Consider the following 15636-nt stretch of genomic DNA (forward strand, 5'->3'; position numbering starts at 1 on the left):
CGCGTGGATTTTTTCCATATGTAACCCATGTGGGGATTATTATTTTGTCGCATGTGGGTTTCATATGGTAAATCCCACATGGATTCCATATGGGATACGCGTGGCTTTTTACCATATGTAACCCATATGGGGATTATTATTTTGTCCCATGTGGGTTTCATATGGTAAATCCCACATGGGTTTTATGTGGTAAATCCTACATGGGATATTGGTGGAAAATACTACATGTTATAGATCTTAAATGCCACATATTTTAATCCAAATGGTATAAAAGTAGTCAATACTAGACAAATGAAAGTCCGAATGCTTCTATGATAAATAATTTTTAAAATTCTTTTAATTTAAAAATTACTTAAATAGTAATTTAAAATTAGTCATCGAAGCTTTCAGAGAGGCTTAACTTAATCTGGTATTTGGTACTTTATCCCATTTGGTATTCAAAATGTGTAGCATTTTTGATTTTTTACATGTGATGTTTTCCACCTATAACCTATGTGGGATTTACCTTAAACTATTATGACGAAATTTTATAAAATTAAAAAACGTGTTGCAAAATGAATTTATTTTAAAATAAATGCTATTAATCAATACATCCAAAATGAATATTAAAAATATTATTTTTTCTTTTGCGGTTTACACGCCGTTTTTTGTCGATTGAATTAATTAAATCGCTTCGGCTTGCATAATACCAAGGTTTTTAGTACCTTCTAACTTTCTTCAAACATTTTCTAAAAAAAAAAATATAAATACAAATATAAATATATATATATATATATATATATATATATATATATATATATATATATATATATATATATATATATATATATATATATAAAGAGAGAGAGAGAGAGAGAGAGAGAGAGAGAGAAAGAGAGAGCAATTTTAATAAGGAACCTTATTAGTCGAGCAATTTTAATTATTAGCCAGGTTGAAGTCATTAATGACTACAATATTTCACAAATAATTATATCCTAATTTATTACTTACAATGACTAACGTATTATGGGTAATTGAACACATATTATGCGTAATGACCTTGAACCCATGAGGAAAATCCTGAAAAAAAGTGATCAATTAGGACAAGTAGTAAATAAAAAAACAAAAACAAAAATGTAAAAACCTACTTTTTCAATGATGCAAACGTTGGGTGCAATAGCCACTGGATGCAAAAGTATCTTTACTTTTTCGTCACACACACGGCCTTCTATAACAACAGGCCTTGACATCGCGCAAAATGCCGTAAAAACTGAAGGCCGATTAAACTTTCACTTTTACTTATATTGATATATTTTTATATTAGGTAGGGTGTAATGGCAGTCTATATTTTCTAATAATAATCTCTAGTAAAGACGGAAATATAAAAAGAAAACCAAAAAATTATTAAAAGATAATCATATTTTTTGTATTTCAAATTTCATTAAGAATATTTATGTAATATTAAATAGTATCAATAACAAGCAGAACCATATCAAAGTATATATCTATATATTAGAAAGATAACTGTATTTTTAATTTTTTTTGCTAAAAATGGTAACAATAAAAATCACCATCAATAAAAAACACCAACAAAAGTTGATTCAAGCAAAAAAAAAGTTTTATCAATATATCTCAACAGAGTAAATATTTACAAATCCAAACATATTGAGAGACATATAGGCTAATGAGAAAATAAAAAATATTACAAGTAAATAGCATAATAAATTATAAAACTAATTTTCACATAAATTATGATGGCTTTAGTATTTTGGGAGTGGTAATTAGTGAGTAATTCTTTAGCAGAATATTAGAATATACTCATCATTGTTTTTTTGCGATTTTAAATTATTATTTAGCAGCAATGAACTAAAACTGAGTAACACAAAATGTTCTGTATAAAGGGTCAGTAGCACCTTGAAAAAAAAAAAGCAAAATATTGACCATTAGAAAAGAGCATCAGAAGGAATTTCAAGTCCGCCTCTGTTTAGGCTATACAGATAACTTCCATATTTATAATAATAATTGGTAGAATTATCCATAAATTTTTATTTCGCTTTTTTGCACATAGCCAACTATGTAAACTATAGCCACTAATGTAGATTTTATTAACTCAGCTTTCAAGATCATGTATATTATCCAGAAGTTCTTTTTCATCAGTAGAAATATCTCTAAAACATGTCACAAGTATGACCATCGATACCATCAACAGGAATGTCAAGTTGTAATATCAATTTAGTATGTTGAATAATAATTTTTTCAATTACAGATTTAGCGTTTATAAAGTAAGTACCTCCAGATCCCCGTCGAAGCTTAGGAAAAACTTTTTCAAGTGGATCTGTTGAAAACCAACCTAATAAGACATACTTTGCTCCATTACTCAACAAAGTTTCTATGAGATCAATAAAGCCATAACATGAATGCGCTATTGCATTGCTAGTATCTAGCGTAAGCTGTTTTACACGCTTACCTGTAGGTTTCATAAAATTTGACAGTTCAGCAATATCTCGTAGCAGTTGTAACTGTTGATCACCAACTGAGTGGATTTCTCCGCATAATTCATATCTAAACCGAATGCCAGCACCAGGTGCTTTGACATTAACAACATTTGAAAAAAAATTATTTTTTCAATAAATACAGCAGTACCTTCAAATGCTTTATTTTCAATCTCTGGATGCGTTCCTAATGCAGCTACTGTTTCTTTGCAAAAAACAGACAAACAAAACTTTACAGATTGTCTCTCTATTGGTTTTGGATAAACTGATTTAGCTGTAAGTTTAGAGAGTTTAAAAAGACTATTGCACTCAGTTTTATATAAAGTTTCTAAATCACTCCACTTAGCCAAAGCCAGTTCTTTATTGTTCAAAAATTAAAGTTCGCCAGTCTTTTTTGTCAATTTTTTCATATAGATTTTAAGAGATGCACATAATCATACAATAAATATATACCTGATGTTGATAACCATGGTTTACTATCAACTGTTTTAAACATTCCAAAAAATCTTTGATTTACACGGTTACCATCAGTAATTATTACCAGTGTCTTACTATTTTCAATATTATTTATCGTATCAACAATTTGTTGACATTGAGCAAACTGAAATTCAGAGGAAAGACTTGAAACAGGTTGAGCTCTACATATAAATTCTGGACCTCCAAAAAGACATTTAATCATAAATGATAAAATTGTTTTAGCTAACTTTTCAGGGTAGTTTACTGCTTGACCAAGTATAGAATATTTAGAATATTTGACTGAAGCGAACTTTCTTTATTTTTAAAAAATCTAACTGCTTCAAATAAAGCTGATTTTGTTTTTATGAACTTTAATTTGTTTACAGCTAAAGATGAAATATTACAAGTTGTGCCATTATGGTTAGCTACAAATGAATAATCATTGAAAATTACTAAATTAAATAATGGAACACCAAGTTTGTACATTTTTGATTGAATGTGTAAACTTTTTTTATTAAGCTGGAAAACAATAACATCATTATTATCACTTAACAAAGATTGAATATCGTCAAATATAAGTTCATCCTCTTTTAGAAAATCATTTAAATTATCTGGTAAAATGCTTCGAAAACCGCTTGAAGTTACAGTTTTTCTAACTTTACTTGCTGGTGTGGCTAAACAACTAGGCGGAATATTTTTAAAAACTTATGGTGGGTTTAAAGGTCGTTGCTTCCCATATTTGCTTTCAAAAGGTGCTTCATTTGGCCAATACAGTTGACATACTGCTGTATAGTCTGTAACAATAAAACCAGTTCTTGGCATAGCTTCACTACATCTTTTTCTCTCCTCTAGATTCTTCGGGAATTTATAAATTGATATTTTTGTTGTAGTTGAGTATTGATATTTTTGTTGTAGTTGCAATTGATATTGTAGTTGTAGTTGTATAAATTGATGTTTTTGTTGTAGTTGAAATAGTTCGACTTGCAAAGAGATACACAGCATTTTAAAGGCATTTTTAAGGCATTTTAATTATTAAAAAAACTTATCGTTAGTTTGACAATATTATTACCTTACAATGTTATTGCCTTGAACCTTACAACGTTATCGTCTTGAAGTTGCGCTATCTAATTTATAAACCAATCAAATTTTAAAGATTTATTAAAAAAGCGTGAACACAAACTTTGGTCTAATGTTAAAAGATAAAAATGTAAACACAGTATTAGGAATTGGCCTTCGGTTTAACAACTTTGTTGCGCGATGTCAAGGCCTGTTATTATAGAAGGCCGCGGTCACACATAATATAATATTCTGAAACTAATAAACAAACATCTAAATTTCTATAAGTAAATTTATTCTTTGATCATTACCTTCATATCCTATCTTATTTTCATATCATAATCTATTATGGTATTATTTATATAACATATCACAACAATATTATTAAATTTGTGATGTTCAAATATCATATGAACATTCTCTAACATGTTCATATGATATTTGAATATAGTTCTTGAGTATATTATCTGCAAACAATTGACTGATGCAAGTTCAAATGTTGTCAAAAACCAAGCATGCATGCATGGGACACTGCAGTGTCCCACAAAGAAATGCTGGTTTGAAAGTCAAATTTTCTTTATTAAAAAAAAAATTAAAATAGGGGGGAGATAGGGAGGTTTCTGTAACTTTTTTTAGGCTACAAAACTTTTAACTTTATATATAATAAGGTTCATAAAACTTAAGGGACTTACGAAGTACATTGAGGAACAAAAACAGGACATTTACATAAACTTTTCAATTTTTAATCTGGAGTACCACAGTGTTATTGGGAATAAAGTCTCTGGGTCCAGTATTCAAAGTAATACGATCTAAAGTAATATATAAATTAAGAAAAATGCTTTAAAATGCATGCAGTTATACATATAACTCCTGATAGTTAACTATAAGTATAACTAGTTATACATAAAATTTATTATATAAACTTATTTTTTAAGGTTATGCTTGAACAAATTAGTACCAATAATTCAAATTCAAGATTTAGTTCAAGTTCAAGTTCTTATTTGTTCATTGTTTTTTCACTATTTTATATTTATTTGTTCAAATTTGTTAACTAGTACTAATTCTTACTACAGTAAGAATATTTATCATTGTTGAACGTGAGTTTATTAGTAACTTAATTTTACTTTCCACATATTTTGACAACACCCATTATATTTTAAATAATGACAACTTTAATTTTCTATTGATGTTAAATTTATTTTGTTTCAATAACTCATATTGAATTTTAACTGAATTATCGTAAGCTTTGTAAGGGTTTGTTGTATATCAAATGGTGTTGTAAATAAAGTGAAAATAATATATATACATATATATATATGTATATATATATATATGTATATATATATATATATATATATATATATATATATATATATATATATATATATATATATATATATATATGTATATATATATATATATATATATATATATATATATATATATATATATATATATATATATATATATATATAGTATTTAGGCTATGGGATCATCCATAAATAATGCCAGTAGATAGAGGGGCAGTGTGAGTTTAACAATAATTGACAATGGGGAGGGGATGTTGAGACCAAAATAATGTCAATTAAAAAATGGAATTAAAAAAAAAAGTAAAATATTTTATTTAAAAAAAAAGTAAAACAATTTATGCTAGCTATGAGCAGGTTTTAGAGGTATTTACACCAACAATGTGGTCTAAAAACTTCTTGCTTTTGTTGCTTAAAACTGTAGAAGATCATAGGAAAAACAATTTAAATTCAGAAATTAGCTTGTTTATCTGAAAGAACAATTTATGTTTTTTTTTTTACTTTTAGTACTGTTGAGAATAAATGTATAATTGAACCAGAAAAAAATTGATGGTATATGCATTTTTTATATTATATTAACAATTCAGATATACCATCATAATATGATAACAAAAACTGACACCATTTTTAATGGGAGATGGCAAAAAAATTGACTGAGTTTGATAAATTGGTGTTCAATAAACCGGGTCGTCATCTGACATCATTATGCATAGATGACCCTATGGTTTAGGTAAAATAAGTGATCAACTTGCCATATTTCTCTTTAGAAAGTGTAAGAAAAAAGCATTGTTATGCTGAGAACCTACCTATTGAGCAAGCTTTGACCACCTATTTTATAAATTTGAGAGACAGAAGTGGAAGTGCGAATCACAAAAGAACTAATAACAATGCTCTAAATTGATTTTAACTTTGTAGACTAACATTAATATAGTATTTAGAAATAATAAATGAAGTTTACATGATTTTTATAATTTCTATTTATTTCCATTAATTATCAGTTGTCAGTCTCTATTTTATAAAATGAATTAAAAAACTATTTATTTATAGTATAATAATAATACATAAATACTAGTTTCCTAATGCTATTATCATCACAATGTTAATGGTATTCGTTTCAAAGTGAAATTTTGTATCAATTTTATTGTTTTAATGTTATATATATATATATATATATATATATATATATATATATATATATATATATATATATATATATATATATATATATATATATAGATATATATATATATATATATATATATATAGATATATATAGATATATATAGATATATATAGATATATATAGATATATATAGATATATATAGATATATATAGATATATATAGATATATATAGATATATATAGATATATATAGATATATATAGATATATATTATTTTTTCTTTATTTACAACACCGTTTGATATACAACAAACCCCTACAAAGCTTACAATAATTCAGTTAAGATTCAATCTGAGTTATTGAAACATAATAAATTTAACATCAATAGAAAAGTAAAGCTGTCATCATTTAAAATATAAAGGATGTTGTCAAAATATGTTGAAATTAAGTTACTAATAAAATCACGTTCAACAATGATAAACATTCTTACTGTAGTAAAAAATAGGACTAACTGATAAATTTGAACAAATAAATATAAAATTAACACAAAAAAAAGAATAAATAAGAACTTTAACTTGAACTGTAACTAAATCTTGAATTTGAATTAATTGGTACTAATTTGTTCAAGCATAACCTTAAAAAATAAGTTTTTTTAACAAATTATATGTATAACTAGTTATATCAGGAGTTATATGTATAACTATATGCATTTTAAAGCATATTATTTTATTTAAACATTAATTTAGATTATATTACTTTGAAAACTAGACCCTGAGGCTTTATTCTCAATAACACTGTGGTACTCCAGATTAAAAATTGAAAGTTTTCTGTAAATATCCTGTTTTTGTTCCTCAATGTAGTAAGTCCCTTAAGTCTTAGGGACCTTATTATATCTAAAGTTAAAAGTTTTGGAGCATAAAAAAAGTTACAGAAACCCATCTCCATCCTATTTTTTTCTTTTTTTAATAAAGAAAATTGGCATTTCTTTGAGGGACACTGCAGTGTCCCATGCATGCAAGATTGGTTTTTGACAACATTTCAACTTGCATCATCAGTTGTTTGCAAATAATTTACTCAAGATCTATATTCAAATAACTATTAGATTATCCTAATAATAAGTCTATTTGCACAAATCTTAATCTTATTTCTATAAAGATAAACATTATTTGTGGTACTTACATACTTGCTTGCCATTCTCTATATTAATATAAAATATCTTCACACAATATAAACGTAACGCAATGCAATGTCGATTTAAAAATTTTTTTTTTTAGTTTTTAAAAAAAAAATTTTTTTTAATTTCTAACTTTCAAATTAATTCCCATGCAAATCCCACAGGAAATCCACGTGGGATTTCCCATGTGTGTAAATACCATATGGTACCATATGGTGTGTAAATACAATATGGTTCCCACATGTAACCCATGTGGGATTACCCACATGGGTTTAAGGTGACAAATTTCCATACGGATCCACATGGGAAAAACCGTCCCACGTAAATTTCATCAATCCCACACGGAACCCACGCGTAACCCATGTGGGACGCGGTTTTATTTTTCACTGGGCGAGCTAGTTGGCAGCAGGAGTAAGTTGACGAACTGCGTTTATCTTTAGAGCCTTTCATCAGAAAGTGACAAAAATTACTCAGAAACTTCCTTATTGACCATTTCATCATTCATTGAAGTATTGTCAAGATTCGCGCATGCGCATGGGAGATATTGAGATTTATGCGTTTTTTGGACAAAAACGTAACTTTTTGAACATCGCTTCCTTTTTACTTTACAAAGAAAATATTTAGTCGTATGAAAAAAAAATTGTAAAATTGTAAAAGCTCCAGTCACAATTGGTTTACTATATCCAGTCAGACTTTTTTTTCAAAGCTGCCGTTTTTCAGGATCTATAGACTGTTTATTAAAAAAAAAAGCTTTCAGGGTAAGTTGACAAATTTTTCACGGGGTAAATTGGCTAATAGCATTTACTATGGAAAAAAATATATTTATTTTTATAAAATTATTATTATTTTTTTTTAATTTTTAGGAATATTGAAAATATTTATTCTTACAAAAAAATTAAAAAAAAAATTTTTTTAATTTTTTTTTTACCACAGATAACAGGTGGGCTACTGTTTGGCTTTTATGCGGACTAATATTTGGTACCAGCTAAAAGTAATATTAAATTTTGGGATAAAATTGTTGCAAAAATTAATTTTAAAAAAATTTCTATTAATTTTGCACTTATTAGTGAATTAATAATCACTTTTATAGTTTGCGCCAACTTACCCCGCGGTGGGGGTTTTTTTTTTTTTTTGAAGGCCCGGAAAGGCCTCAAGAATTTTTTTTTGTAAATGAATGCAAATTTTATAAGATACCCTAATCCATACTCTTTAAGACTACACTTTAATATTTTTTAAAAAATGTACTGTTCGAGAAACAGAGCTCATAGAGTAAAAACCGAGCCAACTAGCCCCGGTCTCGGCTACTCGTTTGCTGCCAAAACGGAACAATTCTCTTGAAAAAAAGAGACACGTTCACACGATTCCAGTTAAGTTGATTCGGGCTCAAAATGACCTATATTCAAGTCACATGGATGGTCCATTTTGTACAGCAACTATAAAAAATGAGGAAGAAGTTTGCTCTTTTTTGGGCCTAAGGATGTGTGCTTTATAAGTCATGGCAATAAAGCTCAGATCCCTATTGGAATCACCGCTGCCAACAAACAAGCTCCTATATTGATGCATATGGAATATCGAGTTTCTTTTCCTGACATGATTGGGTTATCGCTGCAAAGCACAAACTCATCCCGTCCGTCTACGCAGGTGTTGCAATCAAACCAGATGGGCTTGGAAAATCTGACGCAGTTTCCTATTCCGGTCCCACTTATGTTGCTATTCAATCTGGAAAACACTCATCATCGATAGCGTATGCTCACGGATTGGACTTTGAACGACTTTGGACTCTGTCAGAGTTTGATTCTATCACAAAAGATCCTTTGACCAAATTGGTCAAGTCAGTGGTTGTCTTCAGTATTGATGGTGGACCAGATAAAATCCACGATACGCTAAAGTCATCGAAACTAATATAGCCTTCTTTTTCAAATTTTTTATTGCGATCTATTAATACAGTTATGTTTCTTCTAATTTAAATACCTATTTTGTTTACAGCAGTTCATCATTTCCTTACAAATGATTTGGATGCCTTATTCATCATGACGAATACGCCAGAACGGAGTGCTTTCAATCGAGCCGAGAGAAGGATGGCTCCACTGAATAAAGAGTTGGCGGGATTGATCCTACCTCATGATCATTATGGACCTCATCTAAACTCTAAAGGTATATAAATTCATTTTTAATATCAACTGTTTATCAAAATGCACTATATATACAAGGATAATTAACTTCTTATATATATACAATATATATATAAGAAGTTAATTATCTGCATTGCGACTTTTATTTAAGGTAGGACAGTGGATCTTCTTTTGGAGAAACAGAACTTTCAATTTGCTGGAAAGAGCTGTGTCTCGATTTTTTCAGGTCTGATGATTGACCAGTCTCCAACGATGGCCGAGTATATTGATCCAGACAAAAAGACGGAGCTCGATATCCATTATCTCTTATTAAAGGATCAGGACTGGTTTGCCTCTCATGTGCGCACCAGTCAATATTTCACGCAAATTGTAAAATATGAAGATCCCGGATGTTGCGCTTTGAAAAGGAGCTCTTACTTCCATATTCTTCCAATCAGCCAGTCAGAAGATGGCTTGAAAGCTGTATCCATTTCAGACGTCGCCAGCAAGAATCGTTTTCTTTCTGTATTTTTTCTTATCGCTTCCAATATTCAGAGTACCATTCCTCAATCATTGAAATCATTCAAAACTCCTCCTTACGATCTGTTTTGTCCCTCTATGCAATCAAGTTTGTTTCAGAAAATTTGCAAGCACTGTAACTTGTACTTTGCCTCCTAAGTCATGCTTAAAAAGCATGTCAACTTTACTCATTCCAATGTTATTAACCGAATGGTTATTACTCTTTTGCAAGTCAGGCCTGTTCGCATTGTCGCTAAGCGCAAAAGAGAGTTAATGGCCGTAGTTGCAGTAGAAGAGAACGCGGCCTTTGCTGAATTGTTCGACGAAGACGAAATCGAAACGGAGGGCCTTCATATTCCAAATGATTCAACTATTTCAGACGAACCGGACTGCTCTTTTCCAATCAAATCAATCAACAATCACCTAAAAAATCCTTGGATAGATGATGAGTGAGGCAAGTTCCCATGATACACTTTGATTAAATTTAATATGTCGGATTAAACTAAAGTAATATTGAATAATTTGTTTTTTTTTCAGAAAGACAAAAGAACAAAAACATACGTGGAAATACCTAATCAGATTCTGAATGTTTTTATAGGGGAGGAATGGGGGTTCAATTTTATGACATCGTTTTTAAGGGGGAGGGAGTTTAGAAAAAAAGGGGATAGGGGGTCAAAAATGCTTAATAAATGGTGACGTCCTTTATGGACGGCCCCAATATAACGCAATATATTAAAGATTTACAATAACTTAAATATATGGCAGGTTTTCAACAAAAATTAAATTTAACCAATTTTTTTGAAAGTTTTACTAAAACTTCCAATTTTAGTAAAACTTTCAAAAAGTATTTTTAATCAACGTCTTTTTGTAATAAGAGACTATTGAATTCTTTCCTGAACTGTTCCAAAGGGATCGTACATAAATTGCGTAACGCAAACTTTCACAATAAACAAAAAAAAAAGATCAAAAGTTTTCCCTCGCATAATCTTAATTTAAATAAAAAATCAAAATAGCTGGTTATGTGTAATGAAAATCGCCGCGTAAAAGAGCCTGCATCTCCAACTTCAGTTTTTTAAATATATTTTGCGTTGCGTAATTTACAGACTTGATGATCCCAAAGAGATGTCTTAAACATTTTTCTTTTTTGTAATAAATTTTGAAAAGATTTTCCATATAAAAGGTCCATGGTGTGGGATTTGCTAAGAGCTTAGTTCTAAATTAGTTCTCGAAAACAACAAAGTTATTAGTTGAAATTGAGTAGGATATTTGTGCGAAGTTTCACTAAAGTACGACTTAAATACAATAGGAGAAAGTCCATGTTTTGTTTTAAACAAAACATGGACTTGGTGCATAATAAGTTTATAAATTCTTAAGACAAAAAGTTTCCTTAAAATAGGTTCGCAATGAAAAGTTTTGTGTGCACCAAATACAATCCTGCAGGCGTGTTTTTGTTTACTTTAAGCCTTTTTAATTTACCATAATTCGTACTACCCCATACAATATTGCAGTAGGAAATAAAACTATGAATAAATGAAAAGTATATTTTTTTCAAGGATGCAGCGTTGAGAAATGGTTTAGTTTTATATAATAGAAAAATATTTCTTGAGATTTTATTTTAAACATATTTATATTTGGTTTCCATGGAAAATTTAATATTACTCCTAGAAAATTGCCGGTTGGTTCCCTTTTAATCAATGTTTTATTGATTATGAGATTAGGTATTTTAGTGGAACATTGTCGCCTTTATTAGGTTTGTAGAATAAAATGAATTTAGTTTTTTCTGCATTCAATGAAAGTCTGTAAACCACTCGGTTTACAAACAAATTTATAAACCACTCGGTTATTTTGAATAGTTATTTATTAAATATTTAAAAGGGAACTTTTATGTCTTTATTGGAATAAAAAGATTGGAGTCGTCTGCAAACAATATAACATTTAAAATGTTTAAAGCTAAGTATAAATCATTAATAAACAATAAAAAAAAAGTAGACCTAAGATTGAACCTTGGGAAGAAAAACACATTACATTACTTTTCATTTTTTTCATAAATAATGCATTGTGACCTGTTCGCTAGCTAATCAGGAAGATTTTTCAAAAGATTCAGAGATGTTATGTATAAATTGAATCTAAAGCAAGCTTCAAACTTAGCCTAGGTTCGAAGTGTTTCAAAAAATCTTTTGGTATTTTTTTGTCACAAAATTTTATTGTTGTTGCCATATATTGTATATTTACAAAAATTGACAAACCTATTTATTAGTTTCATACTTTTTTAAAGTATGAAACTAATTAATAGTTTTAAAATTGACAACCTCCTATTTTAAAATTAATAATTTTAAAATAGGAGGTTGTCCATTAATTACGTCAACAAAATAGGGGGTCAACAAATTCTTGAGGGGTCTTTAAAATTTCAATTTTTTTTGAGCCTTGCGACATAATTGAAAACTCCAAATATGATGTTTTTGTTTTATTAGGGTAACAATCATTTAAACTGTTTAAAACCAAGTTATAACTTTGCAAAAAAATTAACAAAAGTATATCTAGAAAAGAACTTGGAAGCATCTTATTTTTATATTTAAATATTAAAATAAGAATCTGATAATTAAAGCCCTCATAATTTATCATCTCACTGGCAGGGTTATCCATGTTACTTAGATAATGTATTACTCAACCATACCATGCTTTATTAGCATAAGAAAGATGACAATGGATTAGAGTAAAATAAAGTTTTAATCGTGAACTATAATCAGGAAATGACTTGAATAAAATATAAAAGTTGATAATTTTTATTTAATGAGTTCAATATGATTTCTCTATAACAAAGTTTTAAATACCAAGAAAATTTGTATATTTATTGTTGCATACCAAGAAAATTAGTATATTTTCTCCATCTTATTATTATGAAATTAATCAACAACTCTGGAATTTTTAATGGAAAATCTATTGAATGTTTTGTTTTGTGAAATAAAATTTGGTTGATTTTTTCACAGTTTAAAGATTGTTTGCTCTAAACCATAAGTTAAAATTATCCAGTTCGATATTTACTTCAGTATTCATTGTTGCAAACATTGATTTTGGCGATGACAAGTTTGTATAGTATTGATTCAAGAGCAAAAAACGAAACTCAAAAAACATGGCAAAAAGCGTAAAGATCTAAATCTAAATCTATCAATTGAACATTAAGAGTATCTAAAAATATTGACCTTTGCCATTTTTTTCAATTAAATCATTAAACCACCAGACTTTGAAGTGTAACCAATTCGAATACTAAAACAAGCCTTAACAAACTTATAAATATCATTCAGTTTTATAAAAAAATATCCTTCAAAGTACTACCTTACTTCGAACTCGGAAATATGCAAACATTTTTCTGATTTTCAAACAACTACCTCGACGAAAAGTATAAGCATTTAATCTAATTATTTAGCAATTTACTTTTAGTTTATTTTATTAAATCAAGATATCCAAAAATAATTTTTTTAAATCATTTTTTTAATAATTTTTCTGATATTCAAACAACTACCTCGACGAAAAGTGTAAGCATTTAATCTAATTATTTAGCAATTTTTTTTAGTTTGTTTTATCAAATCAAGATATTCAAAACGAACTTTTTTCTAATACAAAATATTGGGTACTGTGGAATCTACATTACTCAATATTTTGTACTACCCATAGTGTGGATACACAAAATGATTGTGTATTCACACTGTGGACATTACGAAAAATTGTGAATCTATAATTTAATTATTATAAATACCAGACTTGTGGAGCCGAAAGATTTTTTTACGGCTCGGCCCCGGCCCCAGCTTCTAAGAAATGTCCGGTTTCGGCTCGACTCCCAACTCGGCTCCGGTACCCGGACTGTATGAAAAAAAATTGCAACTTTTGGCATATTTTTTTAATCAAAAATGCCTACCTAAGTCTAAGCCAATCACACTAATTAATTTTTAATCAACTTTTATATGTACAAGGTGAATTTATTACTATCACTACTCTACTACCGCATATTACATTTAGAAAGAAAAATGTTTTGGGTAAATATACATTTATTTCTTTAATTAAAAAGTTCACTTCACGTGTTCGAATTATGTAACTACGAATAAATAAGTACGAGTTGATTTATTAAGATTTACGCAGAAAATCGAAATGCTTTAACTAATTAAAAATGTTAAAACACATCATGTGGCTTGATATTGAAATAAAATAAATTTCTATGAACCAATCATTGAATTGATTATTGATGACTAATTAAACACGATAATATGAACCATGACACAATAAACAAAATGAATTAAAAAAAGAACGCCTTTTTAAAAGCTCACAAAAACTTTAAAACACACAAGAGACGAGAGTCGCTTGATTTTTGCGGCTCCGATTCCACCAAAAAACAGCGGTTTTCCGGCTCCACGGCTCCGGCTCGGCTTCACAAGCCTGGTGATAATTTTGGATAAACTATTATTGTGTATCCACAATGTAAGTACAGCGGCGAGTCTAAAAATAAAATAAGAGGGGGGGGGGGAGCTATTTTCGATGTGGACTATTTAATATTTTCAATTTGAATTTGATCCTCTGGCGCGGTGTCAACTCACTCGCAAATTGCTTCCAGAGTAGTACATTAGTTATGTAATCTAATTAATAGTATTAGTTGCACATTTTTACATCAGCGAAATATCTGTCCGCTTTCTCTATGCTATCTTTCTAACTCGACTTCTTCTGACTATCACTCTATTATCCTTCGTTCTTCATAAACTTACTTATTCTTGGTCTAAGAAGCGGATTATGATGCTCCTGAAGTCATTTTCGCTGGCCCGGGTATCTGGCCTTCTATATAGCAATTAGCCGGAGGAGGTTAAACCATAATACCCAATTTGAATTTGATAATAAGTATAAACAAACGTCATCAGCAATGATGACCGCGTTTATACTAATACATTAATTAGGTAATTAATAGTATGAATTGCACATTCTAACATCTAGTGCAATTAACTGTCCGCTTTCTCTATGTCATCTTTCTAACTCTACTCCTTTTGACTTTCGCTGTAGCTTGCTTTGTTCTTTTTAATCTCACTTACTCTTGGTCAACGAAGTGGGTGATGATGCTCTTTTATGAGCTGAACTTATCTTTGCGGGCCCGCGCATGTGGCCTCTATATGGCAGTTAGCCGGAGGAGAATAAACTACAATACCCAATTTGAATTTAGTTTGATGGTACGACTTAATTGGTATTAGTATCCTAGTCACACTTGGGCCATGTCAAGTATACAACTTAAATGCCATAATATCATTGCCTTACATGACCCACATAAATGTTATATGATAAACTTGGTTGTGGTTCAAATCAATCTTTCTTTTTATGTTTCCTTATCTTCCTTCGTTTCAATCTTGAATGAATTTGAATTTGTTACTCAGAAATTAGAAATTTAT

General features: G+C 29.1%; 1 long non-coding RNA gene across 1 annotated transcript; it reads right to left on the reverse strand.

The window, feature by feature from the left end:
* Nucleotides 1-547: 547 nt before the first annotated feature.
* On the reverse strand, nt 548-4953 carry LOC136089398 (uncharacterized). Its single transcript, XR_010643014.1, has 2 exons — nt 991-4953; nt 548-728 (listed from the first exon to the last, which is right to left on the reverse strand). It is a non-coding gene; the product is annotated as an uncharacterized LOC136089398 (long non-coding RNA).
* Between the last annotated feature and the right edge of the window lie 10683 nt (nt 4954-15636).

This window comes from Hydra vulgaris, chromosome 13, assembly GCF_038396675.1.
Source record: "Hydra vulgaris chromosome 13, alternate assembly HydraT2T_AEP".
Taxonomy (NCBI): Eukaryota; Metazoa; Cnidaria; class Hydrozoa; order Anthoathecata; family Hydridae; genus Hydra; species Hydra vulgaris.